This window comes from Cnephaeus nilssonii, assembly GCF_951640355.1.
Source record: "Cnephaeus nilssonii genome assembly, chromosome: 5".
In the NCBI taxonomy this organism is placed as follows: Eukaryota; Metazoa; Chordata; class Mammalia; order Chiroptera; family Vespertilionidae; genus Cnephaeus; species Cnephaeus nilssonii.
Window position 1 is genome coordinate 6,553,904 of NC_137076.1, and position 22,505 is coordinate 6,576,408.

The 22,505-nt window shown below is 43.1% G+C and overlaps 1 protein-coding gene and 1 pseudogene across 2 annotated transcripts in view; one reads left to right on the forward strand and one right to left on the reverse strand.

The window, feature by feature from the left end:
* Positions 1-22,505, reverse strand: part of LOC307100408 (glyceraldehyde-3-phosphate dehydrogenase-like) — a 1,087,365-nt pseudogene that overhangs the window by 38,964 nt on the left and 1,025,896 nt on the right. The gene's annotated exons all lie outside the window — the stretch shown is intronic.
* The window catches only part of ZFP62 (ZFP62 zinc finger protein), a 28,106-nt gene continuing 7,876 nt past the window's right edge, over positions 2,276-22,505 (forward strand). The window contains exon 1 of the mRNA XM_079772765.1: positions 2,276-2,353. The gene's annotated coding sequence lies outside the window, so the exon portion shown is untranslated. The remainder of the gene's footprint in view (positions 2,354-22,505) is intronic.

Here is a 22,505-nt window from a genome sequence, read left to right on the forward strand (position 1 = left end):
GAGGCATTGCTACAAGGAAACCCCTTCTATTTCCTTTATTTACCCAGCACCTGCATCTATAAAAAATGGAAAATCTACATAGAGTTGATGCTGAATAGTGGCTCACTCTTGTGATAAGTAAAATGCATCCAAGTAATTTGCATAACTTGACTATTAAAAAATCCATTGTATTAAGTTATGCTTCTAAGAAATTTCACATTTTGTGTAACTACTGACAATAAAATTTTGAATTATGTTTGTATAATTTTTCTAATAATCTAGAAAATAATTAACATCTGAGTGTAAGAAAAAATTGTAATTTCTTTACAGAGATGTATGCTAGGGTGAATAATAAAACATAAAGCATAAAACTATTTTACATTAGGATGAAACCCAGTGTTACATGTAGAATGAACTTTTAGATTAGGATAAAAATCCTGTGAGGGACATAAAATGAAACTATAGGTTCAAGGAAAATATCCCGAAAAGATGTAAAATTTCTGACTGTGAAAAGTGGACAGTGAACATTATTTATGGGGAGCTGAGACATGAAAACAACCTAAGTGTTTATCATGGATGAATGGATAAAGAAAATTATATATAATGCACTATAACTCAGCCATATAACAGAAGGAAATCCTTCCATTTGTGACAACATGGATGGACCTTGAGAACATTATGCTAAGTGAAATAAGTTAGAGAATGACAAATAACCGGTGATCTCATTTATAGGTGGAATTTTAAAAACAAACTCAGACACAGAGAACAGACTGGTGGTTGGTGGTTGCCAGGAGTCATGGGGATGGAATGTACAGCATGCCAACTATAGTTAATAATACTGTATTGTATATTTGAAAGTTGCTAAGAGAATAAATCTTAAACGTTCTCTTCTTTTTTTTTAAATATATATTTTATTGATTTTTTACAGAGAGGAAGAGAGAGGGATAGAGAGTTAGAAACATCGATGAGAGAGAAACATCGATCAGCTGCCTCTTGCACACCCCCTACTGGGGATGTGCCCGAAACCAAGGTACATGCCCTAGACCGGAATCGAACCTGGGACCTTTCAGTCTGCAGGCCGATGCTCTATCCACTGAGCCAAACTGGTTTCGGCTAAACGTTCTCTTTACAAGAAAAAAGTGTGTGTGTGATGATAATTGTTAACTAGACTTACTGTGACTATTTCACAAAATAAACAAATATTGAACCATGTTTTATATCTGAAACTAACATAATGTTATGCCAATTATATCTGACCTTTTAAAAGTAGATCATGGTCAAACCACTGTGGATTTAGATTCCATTAGATGCACTTGGGAGAATGATAGCCCGTTTTGTTAAATGTCAATATTAATAGTACTAGTAGCCCAGTGCACGGATTCATGCACATTGAAAGGAAATTGATTAGAAGAAAGATTAGTACTACTGCAACATGCACGAGTCAATGTTTATTTTTAAATTGCCAGTGTGTGTAGTATGTACCAGTTGGTTGGTTGGTCGGATGGTCGGTCACTTAGCCTTTAATATACCTATACTAGAGGCCTAGTGCACAAAATTCATGCACTGGGGGGGGCGGCCCTCAGCCTGGCCTGCACCCTCTCACAGTCTGGGAGCCCTTGGGGGATGTCCAACTGATGGATTAGGCCTGCTCCCCAGGGGAGTGCACTGACCACCAGGGGGCAGCTCCTGCTTTAAGTGTCTGCCCCCTGGTGGTCAGTGTGCGTCATAGCAACTGGTCGTTCAGCCGTTTGGTTGATTTGCTTATTAGCCTTTTATTATATAGGATAGATGACAAAAAACATATAAGAACTACAAAAGAAAGAATAGCGTTTCAGTCATTTTATGCCAGTGATATTTGGCAGGGTCTTGTCCCTGGCGGCTGCCTCCTCCCCCCCACCCCGCCCGCCAGGCGCTGTCGGAGGCCGCGCTCTGCTCCGCCTCCTGCCCTCCCTACCAGGGGAAAGAGTGGCGCCCAGCGGCCTCACTTTGTAACGAGCTCTCTGTTTAGGTACAGAGGTCGTTAGGTGTTTATTCTAAATGGCCACTTATTTGCTTTATTGTCTGCCCCACCGCGGAATGTAACGTCCACGAAAAAGGGAAGCTTCGCCTGTAGTTCCTCCGCCGCCCCTCAGCGCACGCCACCTGGCCAGCACTGAATAAACAACCCGCCGCCCAGCGCACCGCCGCCGGCGGGCCAAACGGGAGGTGGAGGTCGGGGGGGGGGGGGGGGGGGGGGGGGGGGGTACCATCGAGTCAGTCCTCCAGCCTCCCAGAGAGGACTCGGAAGTGCCCCGGAGCCGCACGGGTGCTTCCGGCCGGGCGGTCTGCGCTTTTGTCCCGCTGGCGGTGGACTCCCGCGGCGCGGCCTCAGCCTGTACGTGAGTACGCGGCCGCCCCGCTTCCGCCCGGCCCTCGCCGATCCCGCTCTTCGCTGCCGGGGCGGTCCTGGCCGTCCCTCGAGGCGCGGGCGGGGTCTGGGCGGAAGCGTGCCCTGTCCCCCTGCTCAGGAGGCGCGCCAGCGGGCGTGGAGGGGAGGGAAGACCGCGGGCGGCGAGGCGCGTGGGGCGCGCCCCTGGAACTCGCTGGACTCCCCGAGGACGCCAGCTCCGGCTGTTAGGCCGGCCAGGGCCAGGGGCTGCCCCGCGTCCAGAGAAACGCCCCGCTCTCACGTTTCTCACCTCTTCCCTGCTGTCCCGGGCGGGAGGGGAATCGTGAAAATTAGCCTCTCCCCCCACCCCCCCACCCCCGCTTGTCGTGTCCCCTTGCAGTTAAGTCTGGCCGTGGGACTTGAGAGTGAATGCGAGCCTTAGAGGGGCCCCTCCCTCCCCTCCCCCATCTTTTTCTTGGAAGGAGGGATGATGTTGAGACTCCGGGTTCAGTGCAGGTCGGGCCTGGGGGAGGAGCTCCGTCCCCTTTTCCTGGGGAAGCTCCACCTGCACAGACCGGGGTGTGCCCAGAGGCGCGGCCAGTCGCGCGCGCTCCGCCAGCTGGGAGTTGGCTGGGGAGCAGGGCCAGGGGAGCCCGCGGTGAGGTGTGAAGACGAGTGGGGTGCCAGGCCTGGGTGTGCTGCTCTAAGATGTTTGGACTAGCTGGCCAGTGGGCGTGTTTTCTTTTTGAAAGCACAAGGGTTTGTGGTGTTTTTTTTAATGTTTAAATATGTAATATATCCATATGGTTCACATATTTTAAATATAAAAAGTTATTAGCGAAAAGGTTTCCCCCCGTGCAGCCATTTTCCTAGGCCCAACCTTATTAAATAATCACATTTAATTTATTTGAATGTATCCTTCTAGGATTTCTTTATGCAAATACCTGCAAATGTGAATGTAGTTAGTTCCCATTTCTTTCCACACAGGTGGTAGGTCGCTCTTAAAAGTTCTGCCCCTTGCTTCTTTCACTTAATCTATCTTTGAGATCATCACAACACAAAGAGCTTTTTTCTTTTTTACAGTGCTGTAATGCTGCGATACTGGATTAGCCATCCTTTGGATGTTCTATAATTTTTTAGATCTAGTTAGGGACATTGTTCCCCCCCCCCCCCCCTCAATTTTTATTGCCCCATAATGGCCCATTCAGTGACATACTATGGCATATCTGATCAAGGGTTTTTAAAGAAGTAATTAAGCAATCATAAAATAATTTTTTACGTCAGTTAAGCCAGTTATTGGTAGATTGTTAAATATACCAAATTATTATAGCACATGTAGTGTTTAAAAAACAACCAAGCAGTTTTTCCCTCCTGAGACTTGTGTTTATGATATTTAGTCTGACAGTAGCCTCATAAACTAATTCTGTAAACGACTCTCTTCAAGTCAAATCTTGACTCTTTTAGCTTCATAAAATCTCTCAGCCTCTCTTTCAGAACCTCCTTTGCTTAACTTATTCCCAAGAATGACTAGATTTCTTCTCCACTACCATTATGAGAATGTTCTATTTCATGTTTTACTTTGAGGAAAAATTATCTTGAATCCTTATGTCCACTTTTAAGTAATAGAACCAACTCATGTTAACCATTTACTGTTCTGATATTCATAAACTATAAATGCAGTAATAACTTAAGCACAAACTATATTTTTCTCTTACCCTATGCATATTACTTCTCACTCACTCCTTAGTCCCAGGTTTTATTTATCCAATGCTCCCACTTCCTAAGTATTCTCTTCTGGGTAAACATTTTGTACACATTCCCTCTGGTTTTCTCTTTTCTCTCTGAAGAAAGAAGAGCTAGCGGGCTTGGTCATCTCCAAGTCAAAATACACTACCTAAGATACAGAATCCAAATGTGACACTTGATGGTAGATTGACCTGGGAAATGTGGTTGGTACTCTGGGAATCAGATTAGCTGCTGGCACGTTGCAGCTGTAGCTTGCTGCCGGAAGTGGTTAATAGGCAGCAGTTTACACCAGAGGTAGCCATAGTTGCTTTCTGGTGAGTTGTCTAGGCTCTTTGAGAAGTGGCTCCTGACTGTTTGGGGCAGGAATGGCAAGAATAGGGCAAGTTCATACTATCTGCACGAGCTCCTCTAGGCATTGGTGGTAGAAATGAATGAACAAGTACAGAGGTGCCCAGAGGTCATGGGGCATGTGTCATTTGGAAGGAGTAGTTCGCTTTCTGTGAACTTTTTTTTTTTTAATATATTTTATTGATTTTTTACAGAGAGGAAGGGAGAGGGATAGAGAGTTAGAAACATCGATGACAGAGAAACATCGATCAGCTGCCTCCTGCACACCCCCTACTGGGGATGTGCCCACAACTAAGGTACATGCCCTTGACCGGAATTGAACCCAGGACCCTTGAGTCCGCAGGCCAATGCTCTATCCACTGAGCCAAACCGGTTTTGGCTGGACTTTTGACTTACGTCATCAGGCTGTTGGGCCATGCTTCCTGTTGAGAACTGGTTAGAGAGGAATTTCCAATCCAGTCTTTAGAACTTCTTCAAGAAATTAAAACTTTTCTGGCTCTTCATATGCAAGACTTGTGCTTTTGGAATGATTCTTTTTTTGTGTCATGGGGGTCACATGACTCAGCAACCACATCAGTTGTCTCCCCCCCCACACACACACACTTTATGTTGTTATATTTATTTTGGTAAGCTTCCTTAATTTTATTTTTTTAACAAGGTAAGGCATGAATAAAAATAAATACCCAAATACTTGCATGTACACACATAAATAAGTCGTCTTGTGAAGATGTAGTACATCTTTATTTCATTGTACCTTGAACTTGGAGTTCTTATTTGAAAAAGCTTTTCATGCTTCATGGTACCTTGCTCAAAAAATTTTTATGGAATAACAGTTTTAGTAGCAGTTAAAATTTAAATGAGAAATATATTCATGAATATCTCTAAAGTTTTTCCATTTAAATATAAAGTTAAGTTTTGCTGGTTTAGTTTCTTAAATAATATATCATATACTTTTTACTATAAATGTGTGGGGCAAATCTGACATGATTGATATGTAATTATGACTCTTCTAAACCACTGTCTAAAAGTTTTCAGTTAGTGGGTTTTAGCAGTTCTGGGATGGTGAGAAAACATCAGTTATCTTGATTGGATTATAATCTCTCAGACACTAGAACTCAGTTCTCTGTCCCCTCACTCCATCCTCCCACTGCACCTAGTATGAGTGATCTCTTAATTTTTTTATTATGAAAAAATTTAAACATGCAGGATGGTAGAATGGTACAATGAGCTTTATATACCCATAGCTCAGATGCAACAGTTGTCAGGATTCTGCTACATTTGTTTCGTCTTTTTTTATTTTTGATTTATTGAAATACTTTAAAGGAATTTATAGACATAATACCATTTTACCCTAGCATGCTTCAATCTACAAAAAGAGATATTTTTAACAACCAAAATGCCATTATCATACCATCTTAAATTAACTCTGATTTCTTACAGGTTGTCAAACTGCTGTGCCTGTGGTCTGTTTTTATATGGCCTGCAAGCTAAGGATGATTTTTACATTTTTAAAGGGATATTAAGCACTAGCTGGTTTGGTTCAGTGGATAGAGCATCGGCCTGCAGACTGAAGAGTGGCTGGTTCGTTTCTGGTCAAGGGCACATGCCCGGGCTTGATCCCCAGTAGGGAGTGTGCAGGAGGCAGCCTATCAATGATTCTCATTGATGTTTCTATCTCTCCCTTCCTCTCTAAAATCAATAAAAATAATATATATATATATATATATATATATATATATATATATATAATTAAAAATAATATATATATATATATATAAATATATATATATATATATATTTTTAAAGGGATATTAAGAAGCAAACAAAACAAAAAGGACAGCTCTTTCCATTGTGGCTCAGTTATTAGAAAGTTGGCCCACACACCAAAGTGTCATGGGTTAGATTCCTGGTCAAGGGCATGTACCTGGGTTGCAGGTTCGTCCCCAGCTGCAGTCGAGGTGCAAGCAGGAGGCAACCAATTGATGTATCTTATCTCACCCATGTTTCTCCCTCCCTCCCTCCCTCCCTCCCTCCCTCTCTCTGAAAAGCAATGGAAAAAATACCCTCAGATGTGAGGATTAAATGAATGAATGAATGAATGAATGAATAAATAAATAAATAAATAAATACAAGACAGAATCAAATGTGGCCCACAAAATCTGCAATATTTTCTATCTGGTCCTTTATGGAAAAGTTTACCAACTCCTGATTTAATGGAGTAAGTGATTGTCCAACATGCATATATGAGTTTGCTACTTCTTTGCCTTAAACTCCTCAGGATTGAATCTGGACTCCTTAGTATGATGGGCAGACCATGGTGCAGCCCTTGTTTTTGCCCACCTACCTGTTTGTGCCTGTGCCCTCTGTTCCAGATGCCTGAGGATGGTAAACACCACTCCCTTTATTCTAGCTTTTCCCTCTGCTGGAACTAGTCTTTTCCTGAAGCTCTTCCTAGTCCTTTAAGCAATTCCATCCCTTCTGCTTCCTCCCTCATCTGCTCTGTGTATGCCTCTTCCATTTTTATCATGTGTTAGTTATTTTTCTGCTAAACTCACCTAGTCTGCAAGCTCCTTGATGACAGGGCCTTCCTTGTCGTATCCATCTTTGAGTCCACAGGACTAGCCCAGTGCCTAGGGAAAAGCAGGCTATAGGTCATAATCTAAGTTCCTTGGGCAACACTCAGTCTCTGAGATAACATATTAGATTACATCTTCAGCATTGTGTACAAGAATAATTATTAAATTCTCTTCATTGCCTTTTCATTTTAGCAGCTTAGTCCTTAGCTGTAATAAAATACCATGTATTTGCCCTAGCAAGTTTGGCTCAGTGGATAGAGTGTTGGCCTGCTGACTGAAGGGTCCCAGGTTTGATTCCAGTCAAGGGCACAGGCCCAGGTTGCAGGCTCAATCCCGAACAGGGGGCATGTAGGAGGCAGCCAATCAATGATTCTCATCACTGATGTTTCTATCTCTCCCTCTCCTTTCCTCTCTGAAATCAATAAAAATATATTTTAAAAAATATTGTGGATTTAGTGTCTTATAAACAACAAATTCATTTCTCACAGTTCTGGAGGTTGGGAAGCCCAAGATCAAGGCACCAAGGGATCTCTGTAGGGTCTCTTTTATAAGAGCACTAATCCCATTTATGAGGGCTCCATCCTCATGTCCTAATATCTCCCACAGGGTTCCTTCTTAATGCCTTCATCTTTGGGGATTAGGGTTTTAACATAGGAATTGGTGGTGGTGGGGAGGCACAGAAATTCAAGCCATAGTGTCAGCATTTACTTTAGTGCTAGTTATATATGTCTTGGTGCTTTTCTTAGTCTCAGTATTGATAAATATGAATCTCATTGCAAACCATCTCTTTCCAGTGAAGATGTACTTTTATATTGATGTGTTTTGATTTCAGTCATTAAGAGGATTGGGTGAACGATGTTGGGTAAATGAATAGGAGGCAGATAGTGAGAGCAGTACCTGGAGGGAAAGAGAATTGAGGGAATTTTAAATTTACATTTTACATTTTTATTAAATTCTTATTTGGAAATTCTTTCAAATATACAGAAAAGTTTCAAGAATAAGAATAGTGAAGAGGTTTCTGACTAGTTAAGATGGCGGCATAGGTAAACACAGTACTCGCCTCCCCCCCACATCATATCAAAATTACAACTACGGAACAGCCATCATTCAGAACCACCTGACATCTGACTGAATGAAAGTCCTACAACTATGGAATTAAAGAAGCCACATTGAACCCGGTAGGAGGGGCCAAGGCATGGACCAGGCTGGTCCCACACCAATTTGTGGCAGATTTTAATCAAGAGGGCTATCTTGGCTGTAGAGGTCACCCATGAGGAGTGAGGGTTTCCAGCTCCATACCAGACCCTTCAGCCCAGAATTTCATTGCCACAAAGAGAAGTGCCTATATCTTCAGGCTGTAAAAACCAACAGGGATTATGGCTGCGAAAGACAGAGGCTGCTGGACTCCCAGGCAATCCTCTTAAAGGACCTATGCACAGACTTACTGGGATTCATTCCCTCTGAGCTCCAGCATTGGGACAGCAACTTGAAAGGAACCGGGGACATAGGGAGGAACTAAATTGTCTGGCATCAGGGCAAGAGCTGGGGGGCATCTTTCTCCCAGACAAAAGTACTGGGAGAGGCCATTGTTCCTTTGCTGACAAAGTTAACAGGCAGACACCATATCTGAGTCTCCATCCATCTGGCTCACACTGTACACCCTGCCCTAGTGATTCCCTGAGACCCCACCCCACCTAATTGGAAAGCCCACCCAAGCTGTTTCCAGTGGCTTTTCCATAGGAATGACGTGCCTTGGTTCATGCTTCAGACTTTCCTAAAATCTCTCAAACAAGCAGCAGCTGGCCTCAGCATGCCCCAGTACCTCTTGATAAGTGGCCCCAGGCCTGGCACTAGTGGCAGCCTGCCTTGGTTCACAGCTTGGCCTCACGGGCACCTCTAAGCCCAACACAAGTAGCATCATTTACAGATCCCTCTGTAGTTCGTGCTGGAAGATCCCAGGCAGGGCACAGGTAGTAGCTGACTTTGTACCACCTGGTAGGCCCCAGAGCCAGTGCACATGGTGGCCAGCTTCAGACCACACCAGATTACAACTCTACTACCTCCATGAGTGACACATGCAAGGGGTGGACTCAGCACCAAAATTCTACTGCAACAAGTCCTGCTTCATAGGGTTGGCTTCTGCACAACAGTGTTTCTGCTGTGGTTGCAGCTGCTCCTCACAGCTGATTGGCCTAAAGGTCAATTCCTCCCAGTGATGCCAACAACAGTCAAGATTCAACTACAACAGGACAGTGTACAGAACCCTCACGGGTGCACCTGGAGTGCCCAGCTCAAGTAACGGGAGGCTGAGCCACTGGGCCCTATAGGACACCTGCTATACAAGGCCACTCTACCAAGTCTGAAAGACATAGCAGCTCTACCTAATACATAGAAACAAGCAAAGGGAAGCAGTCAAAATGTAGAGACAAACATGTCACAAATGAAAGAACAGGAGAAATCTCCAGAAAAAGAACTAAATGAAATGAAAGGAAGCAAACTACCAGATACAGAGTTCAATGATTAAAAGGATGCTCAAGGAACTTAGATCATCAACAATATAAAAAAGGACCAGTCAGAAATGAAGGACACACTAACTGAAATGCATTATTTACAGGAGCTCTAGCCAGTTTGACTCAGTGGATAGTGTTGGCCTGCAGACAGAAGAATAATTTACAGGGAATCAATTGTAGAGTAGAGGATGGTGAGAATCAAATAAGCAATTTGGAATATGAAGAAACAAAAAAGACCCAAATGAGAAGAGCAAAAAGAAAAAAGAGCGAAGTTATGAAAATAGTGTAAGGAACCTCTGGGACAACTTCAAGTGTACCAACATTTGCATCATGGATATGTCAGAAGAAAAGGGAGCAAGATATAGAAAACTTATTTGAAAAAATAATGACTAAACTTCCCTTACTGGTGAAAGAAACAGATACACAAGTCTAGGAAGCACAGAGAGTTCAAAACAAGAGGAATCCAAAGAGGCCCACACCAAGACACATCATAATTAAAATGCCAAAAGTTAAAGGCAAAGAATCTTAAAAGCAGCAGGAGAAAAGCAGTAAGTTACCTACAAGGGAATGCCCATAATACTGTCAACCGATTTCTCAACATTGCGAGCTAGAAGAGAATGGCAATAAATATTCAAAGTGATAAAAAGCAAAGACCTACAACCAAGATTACCCAGCAAAGCTATCATTTAGAGTTGAAGATCAAATAAAGACTTTCCCAGATAAGAAAAAGCTAAAGGAATTCACCACCACCAAACCAGTATTACATGAAATGTTAAAGGGTCTTCTTTAAGCAGCAGAAGAAAAGCGATGAAAAATATGGACAATAAAATGGCAATAAATTTATATCAACAGTTGAATCCAAAATAAAAATAAATGAACAAGCAGGACAGAAACAGACTCAAAGATACAGAGAACATTTTGACAGTTGCCAGATGGGAGGGGGGTTGGGAGAATGGGTGAAAAAGGTGAGGGGATTTAGAAGTAGAAATTGGTAGTTATAGTATACTTATGGGTGGGTAATGTGCAGCAAGGAGAATATAGTCAGTAATATTCTAATAACTATGGTGTCAGATGGGTATGAGATTTTTTGGGATGATCACTTAATAAATTAACGGCTTATAATTCACTATTGTACTTAATTGCCCTGAATTGGGTATTCAAGCTGGCTCTTGTCTTATGACATGCCCCCATCATTTTTTCTTTTTTTTCTTTTTAATAAATCTTTATTGTTCAGATTATTACAATTGTTTCTCCTCCTCCCCCCATATCTCCCCTCCTCCCAGTTCCCACCCTTCTCTCTGCCCTTACCTCACCCTCGCTATCCTTATCCATAGGTGTATGATATTGTCCAGTCTCTTCCCGTATCCAACACACAGACACCCCCTTCCCCTGAGAATTATCAATCCACTTCCATTCTATGCCCCTGATTCTATTATGTTCATCAGTCTATTCTGTTCTTCAGATTTTTAATTCACTTGACTTTTAGATTCACTTGTTGATAGGTATGTATTTGTTGTTCATAATTTTTATCTTTACTTTTTTCTTCTTTTTCCTCCTTTTAAAGAATACCTTTCAGCATTTCATGTAATACTGGTTTGGTGGTGATGAATTCCTTTAGCTTTTTCTTATCTGTGAAGCTCTTTATCTGACCTTCAATTCTGAATGATAGCTTTGCTGGGTAGAGTAGTCTTGGTTGTAGGTTCTTGTTATTCATCACTTTGAATATTTCTTGCCATTCCCGTCTGGCCTGCATAGTTTCTGTTGAGAAATCAGCTGATAATCGTATGGGTGTTCCCTTGTAAGTAACTAACTGTTTTTCTCTTGCTGCTTGTAAGATTCTCTCTTTGTCTTTTGCCCTTGGCATTTTAATTATGATGTGTCTTGGTGTGGTCCTCTTTGGATTCCTTTTGTTTGGGGTTCTGTGTGCTTCCTGGACTTGTAAGTCTATTTCTTTCACCAGGTGGGAGAAGTTTTCAGTCGTTATTTCTTCAAATAGGTTTTCAGCGTCTCGCTCTCTCTCTTCTTCTGGCACCCCAAAAATTCGGATGCTGGTACGCTTGAAGTTGTCCTAGAGGCTTCTTACACTATCTTCTACTTTCTGAATTCTCTTCTCTTCTTGCTTTTCTGGAGGCGTGTCCTTTGCCTCTTTGTATTCCAAATCTTTGACTTGATTCTTGCGTTCTTCTATTCTGCTGCTGGGTCTTTGTATAATATTTTTTATTTCAGTCAGTGTATGTTTCATTTCTAGTTGGACCTTTTTCATATCCTCAAGGGTCTCATTAAATTTATCGGCTTTTTCCATGAAATTCTTGAAAAACCTTATAACCGTGGTTTTGAACTCTATGTCCAGTCGTTTGTTCTCCTCCATTTCTTTTGTTTGTGATCTGTTTCCTTGCCTCCTCATTTTCATTTTTGCTGCTTCCCTGAGTTGGTAGGGTAGCTTTGTGTCCTATTAGTTCAACGGGTCAGCCTCCCAGTTACCTGAGGTGGACGCTCTTGGTGCACCCCTTTTTAGACTGTGTGTACAGCCTTGTTGTAGTTAAGTTTTGATTGTTGTTGGTGTCACTGGGAGGAATTGACCTCCAGGCCAATTGGCTGTGAGGACCCGCTGTGTCTATAAAGGAAGAATTGCTGTGCAGGAGACACGTTTATGGGCCGGGACTTGTTGCAGTAGGGCTTTGGTGCTCACTGAGTCTGCCTCTTGAATGTGTCCCTTATGCGAGTGGTTGAAATCTGGTGTCATCTCACACCGACCACTAGATACACTAGTGTCTGGATCTCCAATGGGGTGCAGGTCAGCTACTGTCTGAGGCCACTCAGCAGGAATTACAGCAAAAACTGCAGTTTTCTCCTCTTTGCTTGAGTGGTTTTGGAGCAGTCTGACTGGAGCTTCAGTTTATTTGGTTAAGCTGCCACAGGGCAGGCCATTTATATGCAAAAGCTGCTGTTTGGAGCCTGGGCGGGTTTGTAGAATGTGCGGGGCGGGTCTCAGGGCGGGACGGGGTCTCAGGGTGTCACTAGGCTAGGGCGTGGCAAACAGCAATGGCTGCTAGTCTGCCTTTTCTGCCTTTCCCGTTTCCAAGTCCCTGCGTCCCGTGCTCCAACGCAGTAAACACTGATTGCTGGGCGCACCTCTGCAAGAAAGTCACTCTCACTTTCCGACACGATGGCCGAGAGTCCAGCTTCTCCCCGTAGGCGTCTGGGTCCCCCGCGTGTCCCCAGAAACTGGATTTCAGAGTGATCGGGAGCTTATCTCCCTTCGGGTTGGAAAAAAAGCCGCGCGTCCCATCGCCCGCCAAGCAGCCCGATTTACACGCCTCCGTACCTCAGCCCTTCCGCGTTTGTTCTTTCTTTTTCCTTCTTAGTTGTAAATCTACCATTCAGCCAGCTTTCCTGTGGTTCTGGGTGGTAGACGCTTTGTCTTTTAGTTGTATTTTTGAAATTGTTGTGCGCAGCGGCAGTTTAGTTGTTTAACTTTGCCACCATCTTGGTTCCTTCCATATTTTCTTTTTTTTTTTTTTAGCATCTCCTTGAAACTGATCCCAAGTTCAGCTGCTTGCTGCAACAAAAGCAAACTCGTGAGACAGGTGCTGGTTGGAAGGAAAGTGTCAAGGTCAGGCTATTTGAGAAGATGAGGACTCCTCAAAACCATCTTAATAGCTATTGTCAAGGCAGCTAATTATATAGGGCAAAAGGGACATTGAAGTTGAGAGGTGTGGCAGGAAAGATTTTTCTGTGGATGTGCAACTTGTTCATCCTGTTCCTGATACTAGTTAGGCTCCTGTGGTTGGCTGAAGTGGGTGAATTTGCACATCTGGTTGTGGCTGGAAACAGGAACAGTGTGCTCTGCCAAGACACTTAAGCAAAAATATATAATTTCTCAAGCACATAAATTCCTGCTTTGTTGTTAGTTAACTTTTGCCAGGATTTCAAGGTTAGCTTGGAGGTAGTAGCTCTCCACTGTCAATTTTTACTCCATATCTATGGCATCAGGTTGACAGGTTCTAATATCTGATGGAAGAAATGTACCTGCTGTAAGGCAAACCTTTGAGGATTAAAGGTAGGTAGCTGCTTAAGGATTAGTATTCAGGAAGACATACATTTTCCTATAGGTATAATACAGGCTTATACTAATTTTATTCCTGAGTACAATAGAAGGGTTAGTAGAAGTATAGTCAGCTCAAGCTTTGCTAATTCCCATAGGATAGAATGAAACTTTGCAGTATTCAAGAGAAGAGAACTGAACCAATCTCTGGCCCCTTCAAATAAGGGTGTGTGGTGGTCAAATGTCATCAACATATTGCAAGAGTATCCCAGAGTCTAATTGGAGGTTTCTTAGGCCAATAATTTTCTTATGGGGAGTTTTTGAAACCTTGGGGCAACACCGTCCCAACAATATTGAGAGGTCCTGCCATTCAAATGCAAATAGTAGCTGTGCCTGCTCATCCATTGGAATACAAAAGAGAAAGTATTCTTCAAATGGTAAATCATGTGCTGTCCTCAGGCACACCCTTCAGCAAAATTAGGGGTTAGGAACAGTTGCATGGATGTCCTGGGTAACTTTATTAATGGCCTGGAGATCTTGGACTAAACAATATTCACTTAAATTCAGCTTTTTACAGGCAGAATGGGAGTAATATGGTCACCTGCAAGGCCAACTCAATAACAAATTTTAAAGACTTTTGCAAAATGGGTTGTAGCCCCTCTAAGATTTCCTTCTTTAAGGGTTATTGTTTCTTGTGTGGCACTGAAGCCTTGTCTTTGAGTTTTTTAACTACTGGTGGAACATTAACTGCCTGCCCCTGGGTTCTGTCTGCCCATAAAATCTTACTTACTTGCTTGTAGATCTGAGGGAATAGCTCCTTTTCAGGTCCCTTGGCTTCCACAAGGAACATCTGCAATCTGAGAGCATGCTCGGGTGGAACTGTTGCTTTTCAGGAGAAAAAGTCACTTGGGCATGGAGTTTGCAGAGCAGGTCCTGCCCCAGTAAAGGAATGGGGCAGTCTGGCATGTAAAGGAAGTTATGTGACAACTTCAGATCTCCGAGTTGACATTCAAGAGGCTTAAGGAAGGTCTGCTGTCAGTAACTGCAGTGGTAGCTGGACCTTTTTTTGTTAGTTTAGAATTTAAGACTAAGTTGCCCTATGTCTAGAAGAAAGTCAGGTCGTTCCCCTCTGTCAGTTGTACCCAGAGCTCCTGTGAGGAAATGATAACAGGTGGGGAGGTATCTAAAGGAGCTCCTGGGCCTCCTCGTTCCTCATCCGAGTCTCTTTTGCGTGCAACCATCATCCATTGGGGATCATTCCCCTTTCCCTTTCTAGGAGCATTCTTTTCTTCTTTCTTTGGACAGTCCTTTTTCAATGTCCTTCCCTACAAGAAGTGCATTGGTTGGAGCCCAGTGGTCTACTTGCCTTCCTCCCTGCCACTGATTTCTTTTCTGATTTCCCTGGACAATTTCTAGGAAAACCAGCACTTGCTTTTGCTTTTTAGCTTCTCCTCCATGGAATGCCTCAAAGGCTATATCCACCAGTTGTGACTGATTCATTCCTAGAACTCCATCTATCCGCTTGAGCTTTCTCCTAATGTCCAGGGCTTTCTGTCCAATAAAAGTGACGTTAACCATTCGAGAATTTTCAGCATCCTGGGGATTTACATCTCTGTACTTGTGGTAAGCCTGATAGAGGCTCTAAAAACTCAGGGAGGTCTTCATTAGGCTTTTGTTATACATCCTGTATAATATTGAAACCTTTCTCAAACTTCTAGTATGCATCTTTTCTAATGCTCCAAATATACCAGGCCTCTATTATTTGGTCCCAGTCTGGCTCAATGAGAGGCTTAGTCCCTGCCGGGTTTGGAGTCCCATTTGGAGTCAGTAGGCTTCCTCTGTAGCCTTATCTATTACTAATATCTGCTGTTTGCAAGATATTCAAGAGAGCCTGGATATCTCCCCAATTAGGATGATGGGTAGCAAAAATGAATGTAATTAAGTCAGTCATTTTCTGGGGGTCCTCCCTATAAGAAGCATTAGAATTCCTTCAATTTAACAAGTCTGAAGTTGAAATTGCCCTAGCTGGTTTGGCTCAATGGGTAGAGCATTGGCTCATGGACTGAAGGGTCCTGGGTTCTATTCCGGTCAAGGGCACGTACCTCAGTTGCAGGCTCAATCCTCAGTCAGGGAACGCATGTGGAGGCAGCCAATCAATGTGTTTCTCTCACATTGATGATTCTCTCTCTTTCTGTCTCTCCCTCTCCCTTCCACTCTCTCTAAAAATCATGGAAAAATATCCTCAGGTGAGAATTAACCAAAAATAAATAGTAAATAAATAAATAAATAATTTAAGTAAAAACTATACAAAAAGCTGTGTATGGAGTGTTTTCCTCCCCTATCCCTTCTGCTCTATTCCACCCTCTCCACCCCTTAGAGGTAATGGCTTTATTGTTTTCTGGCTTCTGTCATTACTGTAAAAAACAACAAACCAACAGATACGTGCTTGTTTTCTTATTTTTCTTAAACAAAACGCTAACATATATGCTTTTTTACTGTTAGAGGCACTTCTCACAGACACTAGAGAGTTATTACCAGACACCCCCTTCAGTCAGTGGGAGAAGGCTGTCCCCAACTTTGATCCTTTTCTCATATAAGTGAATTTATACAAGAGATCATTGCATGTGAAAAGCCAGTTTATTAAAGCATGCAGCTTTATTAAGAAGCAAAGCAAGCAAACCTATTAATCTGGCTTATGAAGTGCAGAGAGGCTCTCCGCTCATCTGAAGAGCGAGTGGGTGGGGGTCCAAGGTGTTATATAGCCGTCTGTCTATAGGTCTCAAATTTCTTCTGAATATTTTGGTACAGAGTAATTCTCAAGGCCCCTTTTTACTTTGTTGTGGCCTTCCCAGAATTCATGAGAAGCACCTGGCAACTTCATCTTGCCAAGCCTAAGACTGCTGGCTTTTCTGCTTTGGGAGTAAAATAGCCTCTTTTTTTCCCTTCCTCTTTGTCCCTTTCTTTCTGCATTCTTTCGTTAGGTTTTTAACCATTTGCCTTCAAGTGTCCTTGGCTGGGGAAGAAATGGCTTATTTACAAGCTGGCTGCAAATTGCCCACACCATTTGGCCTTCTTTTAATTTTCCTGTCTCAGTTTCTCTATTCCTCCTGCCCTGGAATCCTGTAACATCACTATACAATATATCCTTGAAATTGCTCCTTATTGGTCAATTATAAAGATATTCTTTGTTTTCTGTTCGTTTTGTATTTGCACCATAGCTTATTTAACCACTCTTCTGTGTGTGGATATGTAGGTAGTTTTTCATATTTTGTAGTTATAAACAATCCTACAATGAATAAGTCTATGCATATATACTTTTGTATTGTTGGAAGTATATCTTCACTATAAATTCCTATATGGGATATTTGGATTGAAGTGTAAATGCATACATACTTGTGTTTGAGATTGGCAAATTTCCTTCAACAGAGGTTTTGCCAGTTTGTATTCCCAGTCATGTATAAGAGTGCCTGTTTCCCTCACAGCCTCATCAACTGAATAGATTGTCAAATTTTGGAATATTTGCCAATCTAACAGGAGAATTAGTATTTTAGTCTAGTTATTTGTTTTCCTCTATTATTGAGTGAAATTAAAAACACATTTAAGGCCATTTTAATATTTCTTTGGGATCTTTTGCCCATTTTTCTGTAGGATTTCTAGTCTGTTTTTCTTCAGCTTTTGAAAATTCTTTATATGTTAAGGGTATTAGCCTTTACATATGATGTATGTTGTAAATGTTTTCTTCCACTTTGTCATTCATTTCTTGATTTTGCTTATGTTATTTGTTGTTGTCGTTAAACCTCATCTGAGGATATTTTTCCATTGATTTTTAGAGAGAGTAGAAGGAAGGGGGGGGGGGAGAGAGAGAGAGAGAGAGAGAGAGAGGGAGAGAAAGACACATTGATTGATTGCCTCAGAGAGAGAGAGAGAGAGAGAGAGAGAGAGAGAGAGAGAAAGACACATTGATTGATTGCCTCCTGCATGTGCCCCGAACAGGGCCAAGGATCGGAGCCTACAACCAAGGTACATACCCTTGACCAGAATCGAACCCAGGACCTTTCAATCCATGGCTGACGCTCCATCCACTGAGCCAAACTGGCTAGGACTTGCTTATGGTATTTTTTTTTTAAAATATATTTTTATTGACTTTTTACAGAGAGGAAGGGAGAGGGATAGAGAGTTAGAACATCGATGAGAGAGAAACATCCATCAGCTGCCTCCTGCACACCCCCCACTGGGGATGTGCCCGCAACCAAGGTACATGCCCTTGACCGGAATCGTACCTGAGACCTTTCAGTCCGAAGGCTGACGCTCTGTCCACTGAGCCAAACCGGTTTTGGCTTGCTTATGGTATTTTTGACATGCAGTTTATATTTATACAGTCAAAAATATCAGTCTTTTTTTTTTTTTTTTGCATCTGGGTCATAGTTAGAAAGCTCTCACCTGGCCGGCAACCTAGGCACCAGGAGGTCACAGTTTGATTCACAGACACAGCACATGCCTGGGTTGCAGGCTCGATCCCCGATGGGGCCATGTAGGAGGCAGCCGATCAGTGATTCTCTCTCATCATTGATGTTTCTATCTCTCCCTCTCCCTTCCTCTTTGAAATCAATAACAAATATATTTTAAATAAGAAAGCTTTCTCTATACCCAGGTTATAGAAGCAATCACCCATATTTTATTCTAGTATTTTTGTAGTGTTACTTTTTTATATTTACAGCTCTCTCCATTTGGAGTTTATTCCTGTGTATGATGTAAACAATGGATCTAATTTTATATTTTTCCAAATGGCCTTATAGTTGCTCTAACACTAATCAAAAGGCCATCTTTCCCCCACTAATTTGATATATTGTCTTTATCATATATTTTATTTTATTTTTTAAATATATTTTATTGATTTTTTACAGAGAGGAAGGGAGAAGGATAGAGAGTTAGAAACATCAATGAGAGAGAAACACCAATCAGTTGTCTCCTGCACACCCCTTACTGGGGATGTGCCCACAACCAAGGTACATGCCCTTGACCGGAATCGAACCTGGGACCTTTCAGTCTACAGGCCAACGCTCTATTCACTGAGCCAAACCAGTTAGGCTATCATATATTTTATTTCATTATGTAATTAGGGCTATTTCTGGACTTTCTATTTTATTCCATTTGTCAGCTGAAGCAGTACCTTGCTGTTTTGGTTATAGAGCCTATGTGGCACACACTTTATTTTTATTTATTTTTTGTTTTTTAATATATCTTTATTGATTGCATAGCAGAAGGGAGAGGGGTAGAGAGAGAGAGAAACATCAATGATGAGAGAGAATCATTGATTGGCTGCCTCCTGAATGCCCCCAAATGGGAGTCAAACTGTGACCTCCTGGTTTATGGGTTGACGCTCAACCACTAAGCCACACTGCCGAGTCTGCAACCCTGGCATGTGCCCTTGATCAGAATTGAAGCTGGGACCCTTCAGTCCACAGGCCGACACTCTATACCAGTGATGGGCAACCTTTTGAACTTGGTGTGTCAAACTTCGCCAAAAAACTGAGCAAAACTCGGGTAGTGTGTCACTTTGAGGAAAAAACATTATTTCACAAATGTTTCATCCTCAGGAGCAGCAAATGTTTCATCCTCGGCATGCGGCTGCTGAGGCTGCTTGTCATCAGAAATGGCTACGCGTGTCAGTGCTGACACGCGTGTCATAGGTTCGCCATCACTGCTCTATACACTGAGCCAAAGCAGCTAGGGCTGTGATATATGTTTAATATCTAGTATGGCTAGTTCCCCTCAGGGCTCTTCCTTTTCTGTTTTTTTCTCTAGCAATTTTTGTGTGTTTATTTTAGGGGATTTGGTTTTATGCCTGTAGAAACATAAAGGCCAAAAGGAATGGATAGAGCAGAGTCCCTGATGTATGTGCAGGCAGGATTCAGAGCACAGCTCAAAGGTGTGTTGGTGCTGATGATTCTGGAATTTCCCTGCTCACCCAGTGACATGAATTGTTCTGCCCAAAGTATAAAGAAACTAGAGGCTCGGTGCATGAAAATTCATGCACTGGAGGAGGGGTCCCTCAGCCCGGCCTGCTCCCTCTCACAGTCCGGGAGCCCTCAGGGGTGGGAGCCAACCCGGCAATTGGGAAGGAGATGCCCCATCACACCTCTGCCGCTGCCACTGTGGCAGCGCAAGCCTCAGCCGGCCCTGGTTATCTGAGCCTCGGGTGGCCCTGGGAGGCTGGGCAGTCGCCATCTGAGGCTTGCCTGCGCCTTGGGCTGGCCCTGGGCGGATGGGGGTTGAGGGGACTGGGTGCCGCCATCTTGTGGCTGTGAGCACCGCCATATTTGAGGGCGTGGCAGTCAATTAGCATATTCCCTCCTTATTGGCTGTGGGCGCTGCCATCTTTGATGGTGGGACAGTCAATTAGCATATTCCCTCCTTGTTGGCTGTAGGTGCTGCCATATTTGCAACGGCGTGAGGGTCAATTAGCATATTCCCTCTTTATTACATAGGATAGAGCAAGCAACTAGGCTGTGCCACCATTTCTCAGGAGCCTCTGAAGGTTTTTACCAAATATGTGTCATTTTGTGAAGCTTTCTCAGCTGAACCACCTTTGGTTTACTGTCTGCTGAGTGATGTTTTTTCTTTAACCTTTTGCACTCGGATGTCGAGTGTGACTGGACATGGTTAGCATTAGAATAAAGGAATCAAGAAAAAAGCAAGTGAGTGCAAAGGGTTAAATTACTTTAGTGATATTCTGAGTTCCTAGCTTCTTTTCCTTTTCTGTTAATTTTAATTGAGTTCACCATTACAGTCACATAAGCATAAGTTGGATCATAAGTGTCATTCTTTATACATGTCCACTTTTATTGCCCCTGCTTCCTCCTTATGTTTATATACTAGAGGCCCGGTGCACGAAATTCATGCATGGGGGGGAGGTGTCCCTCAGCCCAGCTTGTACCCTCTCCAATCTGGGACATCCCTCTCACAATCCAGGACTGCTGTCTCTCAACTGCTCACCTGACTGCCAGCCTGGTTGCCCCTAACTGCCCTCCCCTGCCAGCCCGATTGCCCCTGCCTGCTCCCCTGCCGGCCTATTGCCCCTAACTGCCCTCCCCTGCAGGCCTGGTTCCCCCCCCCAACTGCCCTCCCCTGCCAGCCTGGTTGCCCCTAACTGCCCTCTCCTGCCACCTGGTTGCCCCTAACTGCCTTCCCCTGCCAGCCTGTTCCCCCCCAACTGCCCTCCCCTGCTGGCCTGGTCCCCCCAACTACCCTCCCCTGCTGGTCTGGTCTCCCCCAACTGCCCTCCCCTGCAGGCCTGGTTCCCCCAACTGCCCTCCCCTGCAGGCCTGGTCCTCCCCCAACTGCCCTCCCCTGCAAGCCTGGGTCCCCCCCCCCCAACTGTCCTCCCCTGCTGGCCCGATCGCCCACAGCTGCCCTCCCCTGCCAGCCATCTTGTGGTGGCCATCTTGTGTCCACATGGGGTGGCCATCTTGTGTGAGGGTCAATTTGCATATTACCTCTTTATTATATAGGAGGATAGAGTTTCTTAGTAGGATTGACAAGAAGTCCAGAGTACTGACCCAAGAGTCTGATACCCAGGGTAAGAGGAGAGATCCATATTTTAACCAAGTCTGATCACAAATGTTTAATTGTCTAAGGTTGTGGGATAAGGAACTTAGAACTGTTTCTTAGGCGTCAGTTTGTCAGTAGGTGGATACTGATGGAGTGCCAGCTATGTGTAGAGTACCTTCACAAGGACAAAGTTACACTGTCTGGCTCCTAAACTTTGGAAAGGAATTTACCTTTCCCGAGTCCTGTGCTTTATCTTCAGGTTCCAAATACGATCTAATGACCTGACATTAAATAAATATCAAAATAAGTAATAATAGCATATGGCACTTCACCAAGTGATAGACATTATTCTCAACACTTTACATATGTTCTAATTTAATATTCACCAATGAGGACACTGTGGCACAAAGAGATTAAATAACTTTCTCAAAGACACACAGCTAGGTATTTGAACCCAGGCAGAATGATGTTCTTTGCCTAATGGTTTGTGTTTTTGCTTTTTTATATTCTCTGACTGTATTTAGTCTCTTTATAAAGTAGGAGTGAAAGTCTTTTTGCCTGGCAGGACAGAGTGTCCTCTTCCATGTAGAGTTCCTCCCTGGCTACCCTAACTGGCCATTTTCCAGGGTCAGAGTTTTCCTTGGAGGGGAAGTCCAGGAGGCCAAACCAACAGGCTTGTTTTCTGTATCCTCTCTAACATGTATCTCTCATGATTTTATAACCATCTCCCTAAGACTTCCATTTACCAATTTCTCCTCTTCTTTAGTTTTGCCTGTCTTCTACTGATTATGTCTTCTTAACTTTTGTCTTATTAATCTGTCTCCTCTTCTTTAGAGATTTCTTCTACCCTCTGTTTGTTTTTCCATGACTTGGTGTCATTTTTAAAAAATTGATCAATGTTGCCCCCAGTTTTGTACATCATTTCAACCCATTTTAACTTACCCTCACCAGGGGTGGGGAACCTTTTTTTCTGCCAAGTATCATTTGGATATTTTTAACATCATTTGTGGGCCATACAGAATTATCAACTTAAAAATTAGCTTGCTATATTTAGTCAAACATTTAATTAACTCATCCCTAATGCCTTGAGAGGGCCAGACCAAATGATTTCTGGGCCTTACATGGCCTGTGGGCTGGACCATCCCCACTCCTATGCTAAGATGTTATGCAAGAATAGAAAAGCTCTCTGATTTATTGAAAATCCATGGCTCCAGCATTTCAACATTAGCCCTACAACAGCAGAAATTTTGGCATGTCCACAATTGTATCCCAGCAGTTAAAAAATGGTAGCTACCACACAGTATGTAGTCATTAAACACTTGAGTGAATGAGTGAATTTGGATGTAATTCTTCCAGTTTCTTCTAAACAAAGTGAATAAGTA